Source organism: Aptenodytes patagonicus, chromosome 10, assembly GCF_965638725.1.
Source record: "Aptenodytes patagonicus chromosome 10, bAptPat1.pri.cur, whole genome shotgun sequence".
In the NCBI taxonomy this organism is placed as follows: Eukaryota; Metazoa; Chordata; class Aves; order Sphenisciformes; family Spheniscidae; genus Aptenodytes; species Aptenodytes patagonicus.
In genome coordinates this window covers 8,242,528-8,260,712 of record NC_134958.1, presented here as the reverse complement: position 1 = coordinate 8,260,712, position 18,185 = coordinate 8,242,528, and the positions used below count along the sequence as shown (strand labels likewise).

At 45.5% G+C, this 18,185-nt stretch overlaps 1 long non-coding RNA gene across 1 annotated transcript in view; it reads right to left on the bottom strand.

The window, feature by feature from the left end:
* LOC143165245 (uncharacterized) overlaps nt 1-17,250 on the bottom strand; it is a 43,319-nt gene extending 26,069 nt beyond the window's left edge. Inside the window, exons 1-3 of the long non-coding RNA XR_012996224.1 lie at nt 17,140-17,250; nt 4,488-4,615; nt 2,673-2,824 (exon numbers count right to left, since the gene is read on the bottom strand). This is a non-coding gene — a long non-coding RNA (uncharacterized LOC143165245). The remainder of the gene's footprint in view (nt 1-2,672; nt 2,825-4,487; nt 4,616-17,139) is intronic.
* Between the last annotated feature and the right edge of the window lie 935 nt (nt 17,251-18,185).

Below are 18,185 nucleotides of genomic sequence, written 5' to 3'. Positions count from 1 at the left end.
TTTGCAGCCTGCAGAGATGCTTGGCAGCACGGTGATTGGCTTTGCTTAATAACGGTGACAAAAGCTCCTTATCCTGCCAAAGCGGCATTAACGCCTCCCCTGCACAAAGGGCCGGGTGGGCAGCAGCAACGCTGCGTGTCTGACGGCTCTCTCCCAAAGACGCCCGGCTTCTGCTGTGCCGTGTTTACAAGGCGAGTGGGTTTTATGCTACTTTTGGCTCAGTGGGATCCTGACAGTATAACAAAACCTCCTCTCTTTTACCTGGGAGGAGGCAAAACACTTAAGTTGAAGGATTAACTCTGACGAAGCTCTGAAGCTGCTCCGGAGGTGCAGAAGCGATGCAGCAGTGCCTCCATCCTGGAGAGCATGGGCTCGGGATGGGGCCAAGGGCTGGCTGCTCAGCTCATGGCTTTTTTTTTTTTTTGGTTAAAAGAAAAATAAATCTGTTTTTTGCTATCCCCATACTTCAAACAACGCTCGGGATATCAGGCAGTCTCAGAACAAGGCTGCTGAGGCTTATAGCATGATACAGAAAGAGGAGCCTCATTTCCTACCTCGCTGGTACCCTCAGTCATGGCTTCTTGCTTTGTTCTGGGGATGCCTCTACATCCCCCGCTCCTCCAGATGCCTCTCCCAGACGTGATTGTACATGCTGGCAATTAGAGTTAGCGCAGGCAATTACACTTCTGGGGTTTCTCTCCGGTCTCACCTCATCCGAGCAAGTCAATTAATCTCCCTGCATCTTGGGTTCTCTGCCCGTAAAGCAGATAATAACGTGGGCACCACCCAGTGTGGCTTAATCGAAGTGCTGGCATCTCCCTGGCTGAGAGGGCTGCAGAGGTACGATGGTTTTTTTTTTTATCTGAGGCAAAGTAAAATGCCGTTGTCTGACTGGTGGTCATCATACCTGCCGAACCGCTAGCAGCCTGCGCCCACCCCCGGGATTTGGTGGGTCACCCCCCAGGACCTCCTGCGGCTCTGAGCCACGGGAGGCCCTGCTAAAAATAACAGTACTGGCACTTCTGCTCAGGATGCTTCAGTCCATCTATTTTTCTTTTTTTAAAGTGCTGATTTCACTGACACTTCTTTAAAAAAAATGAGGAAGGAAGAGAGAGAAATCATTCAATTAGAGATGAAAATAATGGCCCCGTTAGGCGGTCGCTGCTGAATTGGGCAGGAGGAAGGTGAACTGCAAACGTCTCCTGTTGGGAACAAGGGTGTGCGGGGCATAAGGGTCTCCCTTGCAAATAGCTGCCGGTCTGACGTGAGGAGAGCAAGGCTACGAAGGGAAATAGCCCCAGAGGGACGACGAAGCTTGCCCAGGGTTCTGCACTAGGGGTAGGAACAGTGTCCGGCTCTCCTGGGAGGACAGGCCATCCCCCAGATCACAAAACCTCTCCACATCTCCCTCATCCACGCTGCGATATTCCTCACAGCACTACAGAGCGTTACTCCCAGCCTTTCTTTCAGTGAAAAGTGACCCAATTAGATCCCAGGATGAAAATTTACCAATTAACTAACTTTTCTACAGAGAAAATTGCTGCGCACATGCCATATCTCTTCAGGAGATGTCCATTAGTGCTAATTGTGCTGGTGGCTTTGGGTAATGGAGACACCGGTCTGTTTGGAGTCGGATGGACAAACTTAATCTTATTTCAGTTACGCTGTTGAACAGATAGCAGCTGTTAATTACTTTAGTCACTAATTCTCTGGATTACAGTGTAACCCACGATCCAGAGTGGGAAAGTTTTGTATCCCATTATCATATCCCTTGCATCAACTAATGACTCCAAAAATAAGCAACATGTTTAAATTAATAGTAATTTCTACGTGCTTTGTGACAACTCTATTTTCAGCATATGCTCTTTAAACGCTCCGTATTTTACCATAAAAAATGTATTGTGTTAAAGCTGGGAAAGCTATTTATTGGGTATTTTTGGTATACAATGAGTGCTTTTTTGGCATTAGTCCATCTTATGGCCACTTGGATTTTAAGGAGAGACTGAGCGGCTTTGAAATGAGTAGAGGAGGGTGAGCAAATTGAAGAAAGTGTAATTGGAGTGAATGAACTTTCCAAGACAGCAAGGGGACTGTAAGAAGAACCACTCTGGAGTTTGGAGAATCTTCACGTTCCCCAATAACAACTTATTCCAAGAAAAAGCCCGTAGCTCTGCAGCTAGCGGTGTGTACGCAAGCAAGACACGGGAGCTGGGGCAGGCTGGAGCCCTTCTCTGAAGAATCCTTTGTGTTCTCAGCAAAGCATATCCTTCCCAAAATTTCAATTTTTCATTGGAAAGCTATAGTTTTGTCTATGGAAACCAATTTCTTCTCATAATTCGTGGTTTAGGGACTGAAAATGTTGGTTTACTATCAAGTAATTAAAAAAAAAAAATTCCCAAATTTCCACCTCTCCTCATTTTCTCATCCGGTTTCCATTAATCTGTGCTCATCCATCTTAAAGCATAATAGGAAGGGGGGAGGGAGGGGTTTGGGTGGTTTTGTTTTTGTTTGGTTTTTTTAATAATGCAACCCTAAAATGACATTTGAAATTCAGGCGCTGACGTGTCTGAATGGGTGCACTGAACCTTCGGAATAATTTTTATGACAGGCAGACAGGTGAAAGGGAGAAATCACAGGAGGATTCAAATGTCTTATAAAACACAAGAACCAACCTGAGAGTTCACATGATGCTGAAACAGATGGCTTTCTGAGAGGTAATCTGTTTTCTCAATTTGGTGTTGTGGAAGGCACATAAACATTTCCTAAGGAGAAGACGACTCCTTGTCTTTTGATACAAGGCACCTGCCCTCCATGCAGCCCGTACCTGAACAAGGAAGAAAAGAGATAAAACTGGAAAAAGAATATATGAAAATCAGGCTGCATTTTTCAAGTCTTTGTTGGAAAAAGAATGTAGAGAGGGTGAATACTCCTAATTATTATCTGAGAAGCATTCACAGACACTAGCTTTGGGGAAGCCTGTGGCAGGTTAAAAGAGCACATCAGCAAGCGCACACAAATGAGTAGGTACCTGCTCAAAGAAAAACAATGCATAAAACATCCTGCTTATGCAAATGTATGATGATGACATTACCAGGCACTGATTAGGAAATAAATCTGATTTGCTTAGGGCCCTTTTTATCAACAATATAAGTTTTTTTTAAGGTATCTGGTAGCTGTAACCTTGGCTCATTCCTCCTTATTTGGCTGTCCCCTCAGGTTAGGTCCAGTACTTTGGAGATTAGCAGGGGAGGGAAGGCTCCTGCTCCGAGGGTGCCCTGCAAGTGAGACTCCAGACATGGCCGATGAACAGGTCAGGGTGGCTTTGGTGCTTGCCACAGGCGAAAATGGCTCTTTATCCACCCTGTAAGCTGTGTTGTTCTTGCTCCTAAGGATGCTCAGGTATACACTAATTCCTCTCCAGCCTCGCCCCATGAAGGAGAATCCAGTCATGCAGCAGAAGGAAAAATACTGAAGTAACTTATAGAGTAGGTTGCTTAGAAGTTCACTTCTTGCTGTGTTTACAAAAGACTGTAACTTTCTGGTTTTCACTGCAGGGGCAGAGACATCAGGAAATGGCAGGAACGCTCCACCAGTATCAGCTGATGTGGTCCCAAATACCAAATAGCAGCACGGTCCTTCTTTGATGGTGTTCATCGCTAGGAAGATTTTTCTGATAAACAGTGGCCATTAGCACATTCTGCAAGTGCCTTTTCTAATCCCATCTCATCTTGGCATCTGTGACCTGCAGAGACTGGTTCCTAGCTCTACAAATTGGCAACAGATCACATTAACAGATGGCCTTGAGTACACACGTGCCAGGACTCATTATGCGCTTGCTTTTTTTTTTTTTTTTTTTTTTTTTTTTTTTGGAGCTGTGTGTGGACTCTATCCAAGTATGTGGCAACATCTCTCACATCTGGGATCATGGTGATACACCTTTGTTATACAAGAAAGGAGCTGTCTCCATTTGCGATGCACTCTGAAGTCTTCACTCACACTCAAAAGGAGCGAAGCATCTGTCTGGTTTGAGTAAACAGCTGTGCATTCATTTTGGATAGCTTGGGGTGGGCTGCTGGCAGCCTACACAAAATGAAGCTGCCGGGATCCATGCAGTCCTCGGTAGACTCCCAGTCTCGGTAGATTTTCCCAGCCGAAGGAGACCTCAAACGCTCCCTCAGCTGAGATTCCCATGGCTGCCACAGCACAGGGAAAACGGGGCACGGAGTAGGAATTTTCTGGCAAGTGGTGGCATGTTGCAGACAAAGCCCGCAGAAAGGACAAACGGAGCCTGGGGTATTTTACTGCTCGGGACGCACTGCTGGGGCTGCCTCCACTGCAGAGCTGGGCAGGGAACCTCTTACAGGTTGCAGCTAAAGGACATAGGCACCATAGGCACCTCCTGATCTAACAGACACTGGTTTTGAAACTTTTAGCTTAATTTGCATAACTTCAGGTCTGTGTTATTTACCTGATGGAGAAAGACTCACCCCTTTGACTTCCTGAAGATCACCGCGACTCTGCTGCCTCCCCGGTTGTGTCAACCTCAGATGTCTTTTCCTGGGAGAAATTCGTGTCGTGCACTGATCTGTCAGTCAATTCTTCAGAGATACTGAATCTATTAAAACGAAAAACCTGGTTTTAAATGACATGTCATGCTAAACTGTCTCATTACCTCTAAAGTGAGATGAAATGCATTTTCTCTACGTATTATTTTTTCCTCTATGTCTCAGTATTATTCTTCTTCATTCATGGGAATGGTGTTTAGCCTGGAAGATTATAGACTGGTCATAACCAACGAAAAGGAGAGAAAGATTTACTCCAATCATGTCAAAGGGACCTCAGTGAATATTAACTGATAAAGTATACACAGATCTCGGCACATCCTCATTGCCCCCCTGTGAATTTGTCTGGCTTGATAAATGGGAGCAGTTTACAGAGCAGGCAGAAATTGATATGGAAGAGGTTTCTATCTGGAATGCTCTGTATAAATTACTGGATGCTTATCTGTGAGTAATTCCCTTGCATATGCTAACTGTCCAGACGCTTACAGCCTATGGCAAAGACATTAGATAACCTTCGATTCACAATTGCCAGGGGCTAAATAAATAGTTCATTTCTTTTTGGACTCAAATGGTATATCTGTTTGCAAGCATCACAAGTGCTGGTCTAGAAATGGATACTTAAGCTATCATTTTTTTTTTAAGCTGTCCTTCCTTTTTTTGTGCCTGCAATTTGTGGCTGCACTTTATGTAATTTAGCAGCCTGCTACTTCTGTCTTGTCTATTTTATCCATCAGGTTTCTAATGTGCCTATCTAGGTGCGGTTAAGGTAGATGGACAGTTAAAGACATGATTTTTTAGCTTGCTCTTTCTTGCTATACATGCTCTTTTGAGAGCATAAACTATCACAAACATGTTCCTATATTTGCCTGTTAGGCAACTTTGCCAACAGTTCTTTCTTGCTACAGACCTATGTGCTGAGCTGAAAAGGAAATATTTTTCTACTGAGCTCTGCAGGCTTGAGATCAGAATTCATCTGAGCAAAAAGTGAGGCCAGGATGCAGGCATGATGAAAATCAAGCATTCAATACGCAAAGAAAAGAGCATTTCCCAGCACTCAGACAGGTGACTGACAAATATCATCTTTTGACATAACTCCCCACACCCCAGCTTAATACTGACATTGCATAGTGTTTGTTTGGCAGAAGCTGGGTTTATAGCTCTATTTTCTAGAAATAAAATCACTATCTCTGCCTGGAAGTCAAAGCAGATTTCCCCCCCACACACAAAAGGAGCTTCATTGGCACTCACAGCCCATCTTGGAGGCCAGTGCCAACCAAGTGTAAATGGACCAGGAGGAAGTTCATCACACAGTGAGAAAACTTCAGGCTGCCGAAAGGCTCCAGGCAACTTGCGGCAGCAGATCAAAACCAGATGGTCGGAATCCGCTACTTCTCCAGCCATCAAGCGCTAAGCCAGGGATGCCTGTCCCATTGTGACCCAGCTCCTGAGCCAGGGAAATTTTCAGCCTTGCGGTGAAGCTGAACTGAAACTGTGATCAGTGAATCACGAGCACGTGGCCAAAAGCCATGGTGTGCTGGGAGATGATCTGCTGTCCCTGCCTGGAGGGACACAGCCTCCCACGGAGGGTGGGCACAAGGCTCAGGTGGTCCCAGCCGCTGCCTTTGACTTAAATCCGCTGTTACACATCAGTCGAAATATGCACCTTCAGGCTAACCTGGAACAAGCTGAATGAGAGGGTCTGCACTGGCCTCCTCGCCCCGGCCACGAAATAAACTGGAAATTATTGTTAAAACCTGGGCTTAAGACACTATTCACCCAACAATATTCTTTGCTCTAACTTTTACTGCCTAACAAGTTGTGCTGATAAGTGCAATTTCCCTTGGAAGTTATCAGTGAAGCTGGCTCTGTTTGTTTGCTGGATTTGTATTTCTCAGCTCTGGAAGAGGTGCTGATCCCATGTCTCATTCTTGGCATTGCCAGGGTCCCTGGCAGGAAGATGTGCACAGATCTCTCCACAGGGAAATACTTCGCTAATCGAGTGCTGACAGACCTCCTAACTATTTTTTCCCCCATGATGGTCAAACATGTCATTTTTGCTCCTAAAAGATGTTGCTTGCAATTCTGCACGGCACAGCTGCATCGCACAAGCCTCAGCGGTGGCCCAGGGTCTGGCTCTCAGCCTGCATCTTTCGGGAAAGGAGCAGCACTTCCCACCAGGCCTCTGGGATCTCGTACAGATGCAGACACAGAGCTTGCCTTTTGACAAGCTTCTTCCACCTTCTGAGGTTTAACAGCTAGTGACAGCCCATCGCTCCTGGTCAGAGCCTCTGTGAATGCCATAAGCTACGGTATCATCTCCAGGCTTGGCTGCCCTCTCTCTCAAAGCCAAGATTAACGCATCCTTTTCCCAATTTGCTGTGTGAAAGCAGGACACAGCAGCTGTACGCAGCTGCAAGGCAAAGCTAAGTACCTGGAGTCCATACCCCCATCCAGGGGTATCCCACGCCCAGGGTGGGGGTATCCCAAGGTCTCATACGGAGGCAAAAAGACAAAATGTCTTGTTCTCAATAGCTTTCCTGATGATGTCCAATATTTTACAAGCTTTTTTTAGCTGCCACTGCACATTGAACTAATGATATTGGAGAACTGTCAAGAGTGAAATCCAACTATGCCCAGTCCAAGCTCAGCGCACGTAGAGATGGATCAGATTATTTCCCCCTAGATTCATTACGGCCAGTTACACCAAAGCTCAGATTTACCTGTTCACTCAGTTTTCTGAGATCCTTCTGAGGTTCCCCACTATCATGATGGCATTTGACTGCCCCAAAGACCTGAGCTCTTCCTTCTCACTCCAGCTGTGTTGCTAGCAAAGGCACAGCTGAAGGGATGCCCAGTGGGGTTGGGTATCAGAGGAGCAGATCCTGCACACTGAGCTCAGCTCTCTTTGGGCCTCTTGCCCGCCGATTCCTGCTCATAGGAATCTGATGGCAGATTTTACACCACTATTATTTTTTCATAAAAAGCTGACATCTTTGAGCATAAAGGTCCATGAGAGGAAGAAACCTCTTTGCATTAGTCTCTTTAGCTGAAATCTGGGAGCTACTGCCCAACTGCCAGGGTAATGCTGGAGATAAGCCCACAGTCCAAACCCAGCAGCAAGCTACCACTCCACTAGACCTGGCCAGTGCAAATAATATCTCTTGCCACTGCTGCATGCCTGTGATTTGGGTCAAAGAAACCTTTTTCTGCATACTTTCAACAACGATTTGCACAAATTTCTTTAGACCCAGGGTCCAATGAGTGTCCTATGCAGAAGGAAACTGAGTGCAAATTTCTTTCTGTGTCTCAGCAGAACCATGCATGTTTCCATCTCAAAGGAGACAAAATCTAGACGCTATTTCTGCTTCCTCATGGCTTGTTGCAACAAGGACTCTCCCTACTACCTTTCCCAGAGGGGAGAAGAGTTGCCTTCTTTTCTAAATTTAGCTTTAACGAGTGCAAAATGAATAAGGTAGCAGGGGAACCTAATCTGGTTAGCAGACCAGCAGCAGAAAGCACAAGATGTTTGTGTACAGTGTTGGATTTTGATTTCTGGTGCTGAGTCCACAGGAGCATTGAAAGGACTCAAGGCTCCTGAAAATTCAGTGGTTTTGTGGATATACGGCTGGGTATGAATTAGGCAGGTAGTCCTTATTGCCAGTGATGACAGCAGAGCTGTATTTGGCCTTGAGCAAACACACATGCCTGCTGACTTTGCTGCTTGGATGCTGTTTATGAAAGGAGAAATAGCACAGGCTGGAATATATAGAGTTCTGTGCAAAATCATCCACTTGCCACAGCTTGCAGATGTACTTCACTCCTAACATGTACCCTTTGGCTGTTCCTGCTATCATCCGTGCTCTCTGGTCTGACAGTGCCTGAGCTGCCTTTCTCCTCCAGTCCTGGAGCACTACAGAGCTCTGTTCATTCATCTAAGCTTGAAGCAAAATTATTTGCTATATTTATTCAACTCCAAGATCCCAAACCAACACTATCAGTGCACCTCAGCCTTGCTCCAGACCTGATTCTCCGAGTCTCTACTGCTGCCCTTTGGTCCTGACTTGCATTATCCTTTCCACCCTTCAAAGCCCAAAAGAAGAGTGCTGCTGAACTCAGCTAAGCTGCATGGCAGTATAGATCTGCAAAATACCTAAATGGATAGGATGCCCCATCTGACTTTTGCAGCTCGGATTTGGGATTTACATAAGATGTTTTGTACAAGGACCCCAAATACTCAACAAACCTTACAAACCTTGTCCATTGCTGGAAAGTAGCTCCATGGGCCAAAAAACATTGGCACTATTGTAACCGAAGTAGCTTCACTGCCCAAAAGCACAAAGAACATCATGTACAAGGAGATAAATTATTCAGATGCCACTGCAGGGCATTTTAAGCCAGGACTCCAGAATTAGCACCTGGCACTTGTCAGAAATGGTAGAGGACGGCTCACGATCGTCAACGATCAAGGCATTTCATTTGGTCCCACATGAAAGCTGAAACTATCTTCAGAAACAATCAATTCCCCTAGCTCTGTGCTGACACCACCACTTTCTGCAGGGTCCTGAGGCTTCCTTGGAGGTCCCTGGACCAGGCACATGTAAAGGATGTGCAGATTGAATTTCAAAAGCGTCTCTGCACCCACAACTTCCAGTGAAGTCATCCGAGGAGGCTGCAATGCTCCGAATCCTTTCCTAATTAGATCAGCAGTCTTGTCACCTCCTGAGAGGGCTTGGTATATCCTCCGGCTTTTAAAGGAACTCTGTATTAAAACCAGAGATCTGATAAACTGGAGCCTCCCTGAATGCAGAAAGAAATATAAGGACAATGAAGTCTTTCCCCTCCCCTCGCAGTTTTGAGTAATGATTGCTAGAGAAATAACACTTTTTTGTAAATAACCCATGACCCTCTTCATCCAAAGGGATCTTAGCAGCAAATTAATCCTTTTTTAAGACATAGAGGGTATTAACGACACGCTCAGTCAGTTTTCTCACTTGGATTTCAACTTTTTCAAGGCTGTGACCACACATTCACAGAAGAAGAAATAGATATTATCTTTAATTTCTCACTAATTTATATGGGCTTATTTTTTAGGGGATGAAGCAGATATAAATTATTTTTATACACACTTCTATTTCAGGGAATGAATGAAAACAGTCAACACCATCAATTATTCAATCCAGCACAGATGCAGCAAATCAGCTGTGTACGAGCGCCAGGGTCAGTTATCCCCCTATATAAGATATTTCAGCAGTATATAAATGAATACAAAAGGATGGATTCATAGTTCAGTGCTCTTGCAGTTGCCAGATGTTATGTAGATACGGCATCTTTATTTGCCATTGTTGGGATGAGGGTTCGTTTGTATGAGTGGGCATAAAGATGACACTGGATCTGTGGCTCGTAGCATTTGCAGGACAAGGAAACGGTACCTGGGAAAGAAGGCGTTATTATTATTCCCATTTTACAGGTGAAAAGTGAAGGCCTAAGGAAGCAAGGGCAAGTGGAAAGCGTATAAGGGACTGAGAAGTGAATCCTGTTTTTTCAGCGCACTGTGCTTGAGTCACAAGGCTTACGTCTTCTTGAGAAGCTCTACACCTCAGAAATTCAGCGAGCAGCTGGGAAACTGCAGCTTTGCCCTCGCCACCTCCAACAAAACAAATAGGATTTAGAAGATAACAGGTGTCCTAGAGGTCACCAGGGAGCCAAACCCTCACATCCATAAACCCCGTGGGTGAGACTCATGCAAGCCAAAATGAGCAAACAACGGTGAAGTGTTTGTGAAGATTTATATAAATGATGCTTGAGTGTTTTCCTTGAAGATATTTCTGACCTTTGCCATGAATGCTCATACAAATGATATTTTTGTTTGCAAGAACAATTGTGCAAGGTGAAATGCTCAGAAATATGCATTTGAGTAAAGCTTCACTACAAAGGCACTTATACAGCCATGCAGAAACCTCTTTGCTGCATATAAAAGTTTCAGTCCCTCAGGAAGCAAATAGAAGTAATACAATCTAGGTAATATGTTTTGCAAAACATAAAATAGCAACAAAAGGCTGGCAAACAACCAGACGCAACTGAAACGAACTCGAGGACTGAAATACATCACAGACCGTGTTTGAATAAGGAACATTGTCATAAAAACCAAGCCCGTTCATTCATGAATAATACAGGACCAAGCGACAGGTCTGAATTTGTCATGTAAATTATTTACTATAACTATGAAATGGCCACCTGTCTAGGCTTGCGGCAGTGTTTCAACCTAGGCCCTTTAAACAAAAAAAGGAAAAGATGAAGTTGCTTAAGCTAAAGAGGAACTTCGCTACTGCGGAGTAGTGCACTCCTGCCCTCATGCACAGGGGCGCGAGCCAGGGACGTGACCTCCATTGGGCTGAGCCCTCCACATTATTAAGCTGGGGAACATCTTCGGGGGGGGCTTTTCACCTTGTTCTGCTGGTGAGGCGCATCGTCAGTGATGATTTTGTCCGTGGTGCCCAAGCTTGGGACTAGGCCACCAAGGGGACCCCAAGGTATCCCAGACAGCTGAACCTGCCAGCAGGATGGCCAAAATGTCAGAAGGCAGCAGCACAGCCCACCGCCAGAGAGAATCGCCTTCTCCAGAAGTGGGGTTTAGGCTTAGTGAGAGTATAGCATTTAATACAGAAAAGTTATGAGCTCAGGGCAGAGACGTCTTGATTTGCAGAGGCACTTCCTATATGGGATGGAGAGCAGCTCCGCGGGACCCTTCTGCCAAAGCCACTCTGACCTAACACTGGGGAGACAACAGCTCTTAGAAAGACAACACCTTCACGCCCAGCCAAAAGCAACAGTTAAAGATGGAATAAAATCTGCACTGGAAGAGGTCTAAAAGACATTTCTAATGATTCCAGATACACCCTTACACACCTACCCCAGACTGTTCCCACCATCGCATCTCAGTCAGCTCCTCTATAGCGACTTGCAGCTCTGATCAACCTGAGCTGGATTTTTTTTTTTTTTTCTTTTTTAAAGCTGTTGCTCTACAGAGTGCTTCCAAAAAATCCCAGCAGATCTATAATAAACAAGAGCTACTTCTGAAAGCCACTTGGCATACTTGTTTAAATAACCTCTCTCGCTCTCCAATTGTCTTGCTTTTCTCAGGGTTGTCACAGAGAGGAAGATATTGATGAGTTAGTGGTGTGTCAGGGAGTATAGTTGAGAGTGAAGTCATTTACTGTGTTCTTGAAAGCATTTATTTTTGACCTATTTCTCCAGCGTGTGTAGCTACAGCATCTCTCTCTTCCTTCACATCAGTTTGGACATCGGGAAGAGCATCCTGCAGTAGAGGCGGTGCACAGACAGGGTTAATGACGCACTGCCTGGGACTAGAGGAGTATCTGTCATGTTCAATGCATCTTGAGAAAGCAGACATCTTGTAGCAGGGAAGTCAATAGGTTGTTTAGTTATACTGAGCTTCCAGAAGGTAAAAACTCGTTTTCACCTTTCTAAAGAAAGGAAAGGTCTTAGATATCAGTGCATTAGATCTTAAGAATGTCCCATCAAAACACGGGCTGCTGTAAAGGTTGTTACCTTTTAAGAGAAATGTCTTACTGAAATCAGCAAGGTCTTTGCTCTCTCCATCGTATGACAAAGCTGATGAATGAAAGCGGGTGGTAGGTTCTTAGTCTGTTTTCCCCAGAAATAACCCAAAGCTTTCCTTCCTGGTGCATTCCAGCTTTGCACTTAACTAGGAAACTGGAAAAGAGGCGATAAAAGGTGAATGATGCCAGGCCAGGCTGTCTGAGTTTTAACCATTAAAAGGCTTCTCCAGCGGAAGCAGCATTACAAAAAGTCCAAGTCAGCACGTATAATGTGGATCAAGAGCTACCTACCAACTCCAGCCCTTCTAGAAGGTGCAAACACTGTTGAAGACTTTCCTCTGGATATTTTTTCCTGCCCTTGCTGAAACATGCAGCTTTATTCCCGACCCCCACAACACTTCCTTCCTTCTCAGATGTCTCTGACAATTACTTCATTCACACTGGAAGGCAGCATTGCTAGTAGAATAGTTTTGATTGTAGCAGTATATTAACTAAACATATAATTAACTGATGCCCCCTTTTATTGTCTCATGTTTCCACTATCATACAGCCTGCTATTCTCTAACAATACTTTAAAATTCTAACTTGTTCTGTCTCCCCTGGCTTTTAAATACCCTTGCATTCCCTTTTGCAGCTTTGTATAGGGATACACACGCAAAGACAAATAAACATGCATTTTGCAGACACCTTCACCTTCTTCTGAATGCAGCCCCCAAAAGGCTGCTGCCGTACTTGTTTCTAAAGCCTCAACCCAAGCGATGACAACATTGAAATACAGCTACAATAATACCAGGTAGCTAATTCCAGTGATGGCAACAACTGAGCAGGGAAAGGAAGGAGGTTAAAAAGGAACCAGCTCAAATAATATTTGCTGAAAAGACAATCCCAAACGTTATTAGCCTGATTCTCCTCTGCCATCAAAATTACACCGAGGTATCTCTGGTTCACTGAGAATCAGACCCTGAAAGGTTACAAAATCCTTTCTGTTAACAAGCCCATAAACTAATGGCACTTGAAAAACTCGGCACGCCAGGCTTTATGACCCGCAGTGAAAACAGATTAGACATGATGCAAGGGCAAAGAGAGTCCCCTCAAACCTCGTCTTCAGCTGCAAAGTGCATTCCTGTGATGAGCAGGCTTTGGTTTGCAGCTCAGTACCCTCTTCTGCATCTCCACGTGCATTTGTGGTTCAGCGGCATGCTTACAATATTGGGGAAAAAACAAAACAAAACACCCACCTTTTGTTCAAATGTCATTTCAACAAAGGCCGGGTTGTGTTCTGACTTCTGGCTTCATCCAGAAATCTAGATGTCTTTCAAGTTGCTCTTCTCCTTTCCAGAGGCATTTAGAAGTTGTGTGGGTGTTCGTTCTGGATGAGCACTGACTTCAGTGGGGAATTAGTACATGTTCTGAATGGGGAAGATATGCTTTGTATACACCCAAGGCTTGCAGGAAAGAGGTCTCCAGGATTTCAGGTAAAGGCATTCCTAATTAATCTAAGGGGAAGGGTAGCATTCAGTGTCCTGTAAGGGCTGCCACGACATCATCATCATCGTATCAATCATTCATATCACCGGTTCAGCAGTCCCTTTCTTCTTGCATATGAAGAGACGGCTGAAGACATAACAAGTTTAATCCCAGAAACCGTCTCTAAGAGAGAAAAGCAGGATGAGGCTCCACTCCAGCCTGAGCATTTCTTAGCCTTCTGAATGTCTGGTTGTTGAATTTGCCAAATTTCTGCACTTGCCTGCTGGAAGAAGCCTGAGGACCCCTGCTAATTTTGCACAGGCCATCCTGCAGCCTTTAGGGGCACATTCACTCCTCACTGCCATCTTGAGTCCATCTGAGAATAAGGTAAACGTCTCTGTCCCCTTTTCTCTCCCACCTTTCAGTAGAAATTTTCCTAACTTGCTGTATAATGAGACCATTTTTATTCCTTCTGGCCGTCTCCTAAAGGTGAAAATGAGACCTCTGCTGCGCAACATTATCCCAGGCTCAAGGCTTTTAATGAAAACCTGAAATTCCTTCTGTTTAAGGCAGGGAGGTGACTAATGGACTAAACAGCCAGAGAGGTGGAAGAATGGCTCTGCTGAAAAGCACTGTGGCAGCCAGCAAGGTCCATGTGCTGACCTAATGTTCACAACAGCCAGCAAGCCCTGTGGACCTCAGACAGGGAACAAACCCCCCTGATCTGCACTTTGTCCTCCTCAAGCTCATACGCAGTTTTCCCTACCTACAAGGCCAGTGAAACCAGATTTCTACAGCTGCTCTTCACCTTCATGGATTTTTCACCTCTAAAATAAGGATCTTCCCACTGAGACCTCTGTATTCTGCAAAATATCAGCTACAGCTATGTAGTCTTTCGCAGCCAGTGCTGTGTTCCTCCCACCCGTGCACAAAGGCAGTGGGACTCGAGCAACATCTGCCCCCAGATTCGGTGCTCTGGGTCAGAACATGAGCCCAGCTCAAGCATCGTGCTGGCAGGGCAGCACTGGCAGCATCTTTCCGGACCCTGCTGGGAGCACCAGGGGGGAGATGCAAATTTGCAAAGGAGCAGACACAAAGCCAATTTTAAAATGAATGTTGGCCTCAGACTAACAGGGAAAATGCACCATTGGCTTTGATTTTTAAATGCATTAATTCTTCTCTCAAAGACTGAATCAATGGAAAAAGGAAACAGTGATGGATAACCCTGTACTTGCTTAGGGATAGGATTTATCCTCACGCTGTCTGGCAAGAGCATGGCCTGCTGTTGGGTGACTGCATGCACTTGCATTTTCCTCACAGCAGCTGTGCCTGCTCCCATGTCCCAGGTAACCATCAGGCTGGTGACGTACTAAACGTAGGTACCGGTGGGGTCTGGAAGGGTGAGAAGCATCTGTGAAAAATTCCAGGTCTGTATGCACTTGTATTTCGAAATAGAACAAAATATTGAATTTCAAAATTTCCACAGAAGTGTAGTGTTAAGCAGAAAAAATTGCTTGATGGCAATCAAAACATTTCATTTTGATAGAGTCCAAATGCTCTAGTTTATTTCATATCCTGATAGAATTCAAGCTACAGTTTCCCAAAGAAAACTCAGAATGATCCAATTCCAGCAAGACACTGCGAGCTCATCGAAAGATTTCTTTTGAATGAAATGCCACCGAAATGGAGATATTCCCACAAAAAGTCATAATTTTTGAGGGAAGTTAAATTTCTTTCCTCATGGGGAATATTCTGACCGGCTGTATTTAGCTGTTTTTTTTTCACACTTCGCCTGCACAATTCAAAGGCGTTTGTGTGGAAGGAGAAGTGCCACGTCATGAAGGGGCTGAAATCCACCACGTTACAGAGGAGATACCTGCCAGGGACCGAGATTCCTCCTCGTGCTGCTGAAGGTTGACTCATAAAACCAGGGTAGGTCTTGGTGTGCAGCACCTCTGCCAAGCAGGCTGAAAAGATTAGTCCTTTTCCCCCTCTATCCCTCATTTATCAGCCTCCATCTGGTTATCTTTTGTGTGGGTCACAGGCACTTCTGTTGTCAAAGTTTGCAGAGCGCTTGTTTCAGTTACGGCTCATTCGGCGTCAGGGACGGGAGGTATTACTGCAGCACAGCTCACGGGTAACAGCATCACTTCGGAACGTGCCGAGCACTTTCCTTCTGCCCTGTACAAAAGCAGCCTTACGCCAGGTGCCTGTATTTACTGAGCTCCACGTGCGCGTCTCTCTGCCACTTGCATGACATAAAATGTCCTTTGCCGTACAGAAAGCAATGAGCCCATTTGGGAGCATTGAATGGGGAGGAATTTAGCTCACTTATGGAAGCAGCGATGGCCAATAGTACCACAATAATGAAATGGTAGGTAGCATTTTGAAGGCCTGTAGGTATCTGCAAAATGCACGTGTGCCTAAGCCCTTTGTCTCAGCATCTGAGGCACAGGAATGTGATTCAACACGCGGCTGTCAGGAACATACCTGCTGTTTAAAAGCAAGATTTGAAAGAGAACCCTTCAGGCTCCTAGCCTGCTGAAAGTACCTGTCTGATCTCATTACCGCGTTCTAGCCACATGAGCCAGGATCTGTCCCTACAGAGCTGAGAGACAGACAGCAGGAGGTACGAATGGAAGAGCCGTGGATCAGCAGGCAGCTGCCTCTTGCTGAAAAACCCTTTCTCCTGGTAACGAGACCTCTATGGATTTGCAGTGAGGAGACAGTATGGTCCAGGGCTGCTCAGGGTCAGCCAGGACACAAGCTGCAGACAGCTCTCTGAAGACAGGCAGTTCTTGGTCTTGCAAGGCACAAACCCATGCTCCTGCCTGGCCCATATTTGTCACGGGAGGGAGGGAGGGGAAACCAGAGACAAGGAATAAATAATTTTGCCCTGCCATGAACAACATTCAACAATCTAGGATGGCTGAAGGGAGGCCCTGAAAAGCTGGGTGTGATGTGTCCTGGTTTGCACACCAGTTGGGGGGACAGCAGGGGACCTGTAAGGAATACAACAACATCTGTCTGTCTTCCCTGACTGGCTGAGCACGGCTCTTCAAACAAGATTTCTGGTACAAAAGTTCACAATTCCAATGACATGTTTTATCCTTCCAATATTCTCCATTCCTGACCTCCAGATTGCTCTTTGCATGATCTTTACTGCAGTAAGCACACATCCTACAGCATGCTTTGGTTGCAAGCACAGGAACACCAGAACACAAAACCCAAACAAATTCTTTTAAGCCCTAACAACTACTTCATGCCATTCAGCCAGCTCAGAGGCACCATAAAGATCACCTGAGGCTTCAGGAGCTGAGCAAACTTGGTGCAGAGCTAAGACGTTCTGCTAAGCACATTCCTGCATACACAACCTTCTCAGCTTGGAGCTCCCCAGACTTCATCACCAATTGCTGCCTTTGACTGAGCCCAGGCTCAGAAGACCGCAGGCAGGCTAGCCTTAGGAAGGCTGCCAGGAGCACACCCCCCCTGAGGCTGGGGAGGACAGCCACCATATCAGCAAGACTCACCCAAGGTCCAGGGACAGCAAGGAGGAGATGCATCAGAGAGGGCTGAAGGAGGCAGGTAAACTTATGGTGTTGATGTGACCCATCTGTGCGTCCTTTCTAATTAAAGCCGGGCTCACAGCACAGCCACACGCGCAGCCCTGCTGCTAATCAGGGAGGGCTGAGCACTGACACATTAACCTCCTGGTCTTGAAACATTAACTTTACCAGGTATAATATCTTCTAGGTGACATAAAGGTTAATAATCTGCATCCAAAACAGAATCCAGCTCGGTAAATACCCAATTAACCGGGTTCTGTCAGAGGCGGCAGCAAAATGCAAGATCTAGGATGGCTGAAGGGAGGCCCTGAAAGCTGGGTGTGATGTGTCCTGGTTTGCACACCAGTTGGGGGGACAGCGGGGAACCTGTAAGGAACAGCCAGTGGAGCATGCAGGAGTGATGCCTTCAGAGGGCGTCTGTGTAGTCTCCAACACCAGCAGTAGCTAGGCTGAGGGAAAGCAATACAATGACATAAATAAAAGATGCTTTGCTGTCGACATTTAGCAAAACATTTTTTCCAGCCTTCCTCCCTCCCTCCCTCCCTCCCTCTGAACCGCTGTCCAAAATTTCTGTTGTTTGAAAGCGAATTGACAGCAACAGTGGCTGGATTCAAGTTATATGCAGTAAAAGGTAAGGGTTTTTTCTAACTTTTAATCTTTGTTTTGCCCTCTGCCTTCCAGAAGAGGGAACTGGAACAGGGAAGGATAAAAAATGAAACAACAAGGAATAACTGAATATTCAACTCAGTTTGAATGTAATTGCCTCATTTAGCATCATTTTGTAGAAGCTCAGGAGAAAATGATTTTATTTTCATACAACAGATTTGAAACATTTAAAAATAATGGGTCAAATAAGTGCTTACTTTTATTCTGACCAATGCAGCAGCTAGAACAAGTGGAAATGGATAGCATCACATTCTCACGAACATGTCGCTCTGCTGGCCCGACCCCGTGGCACTGGGTGCTTTGATGGAGACGAAGGGAGAAGCCTCTGCAGCTCCTGGAGCAAA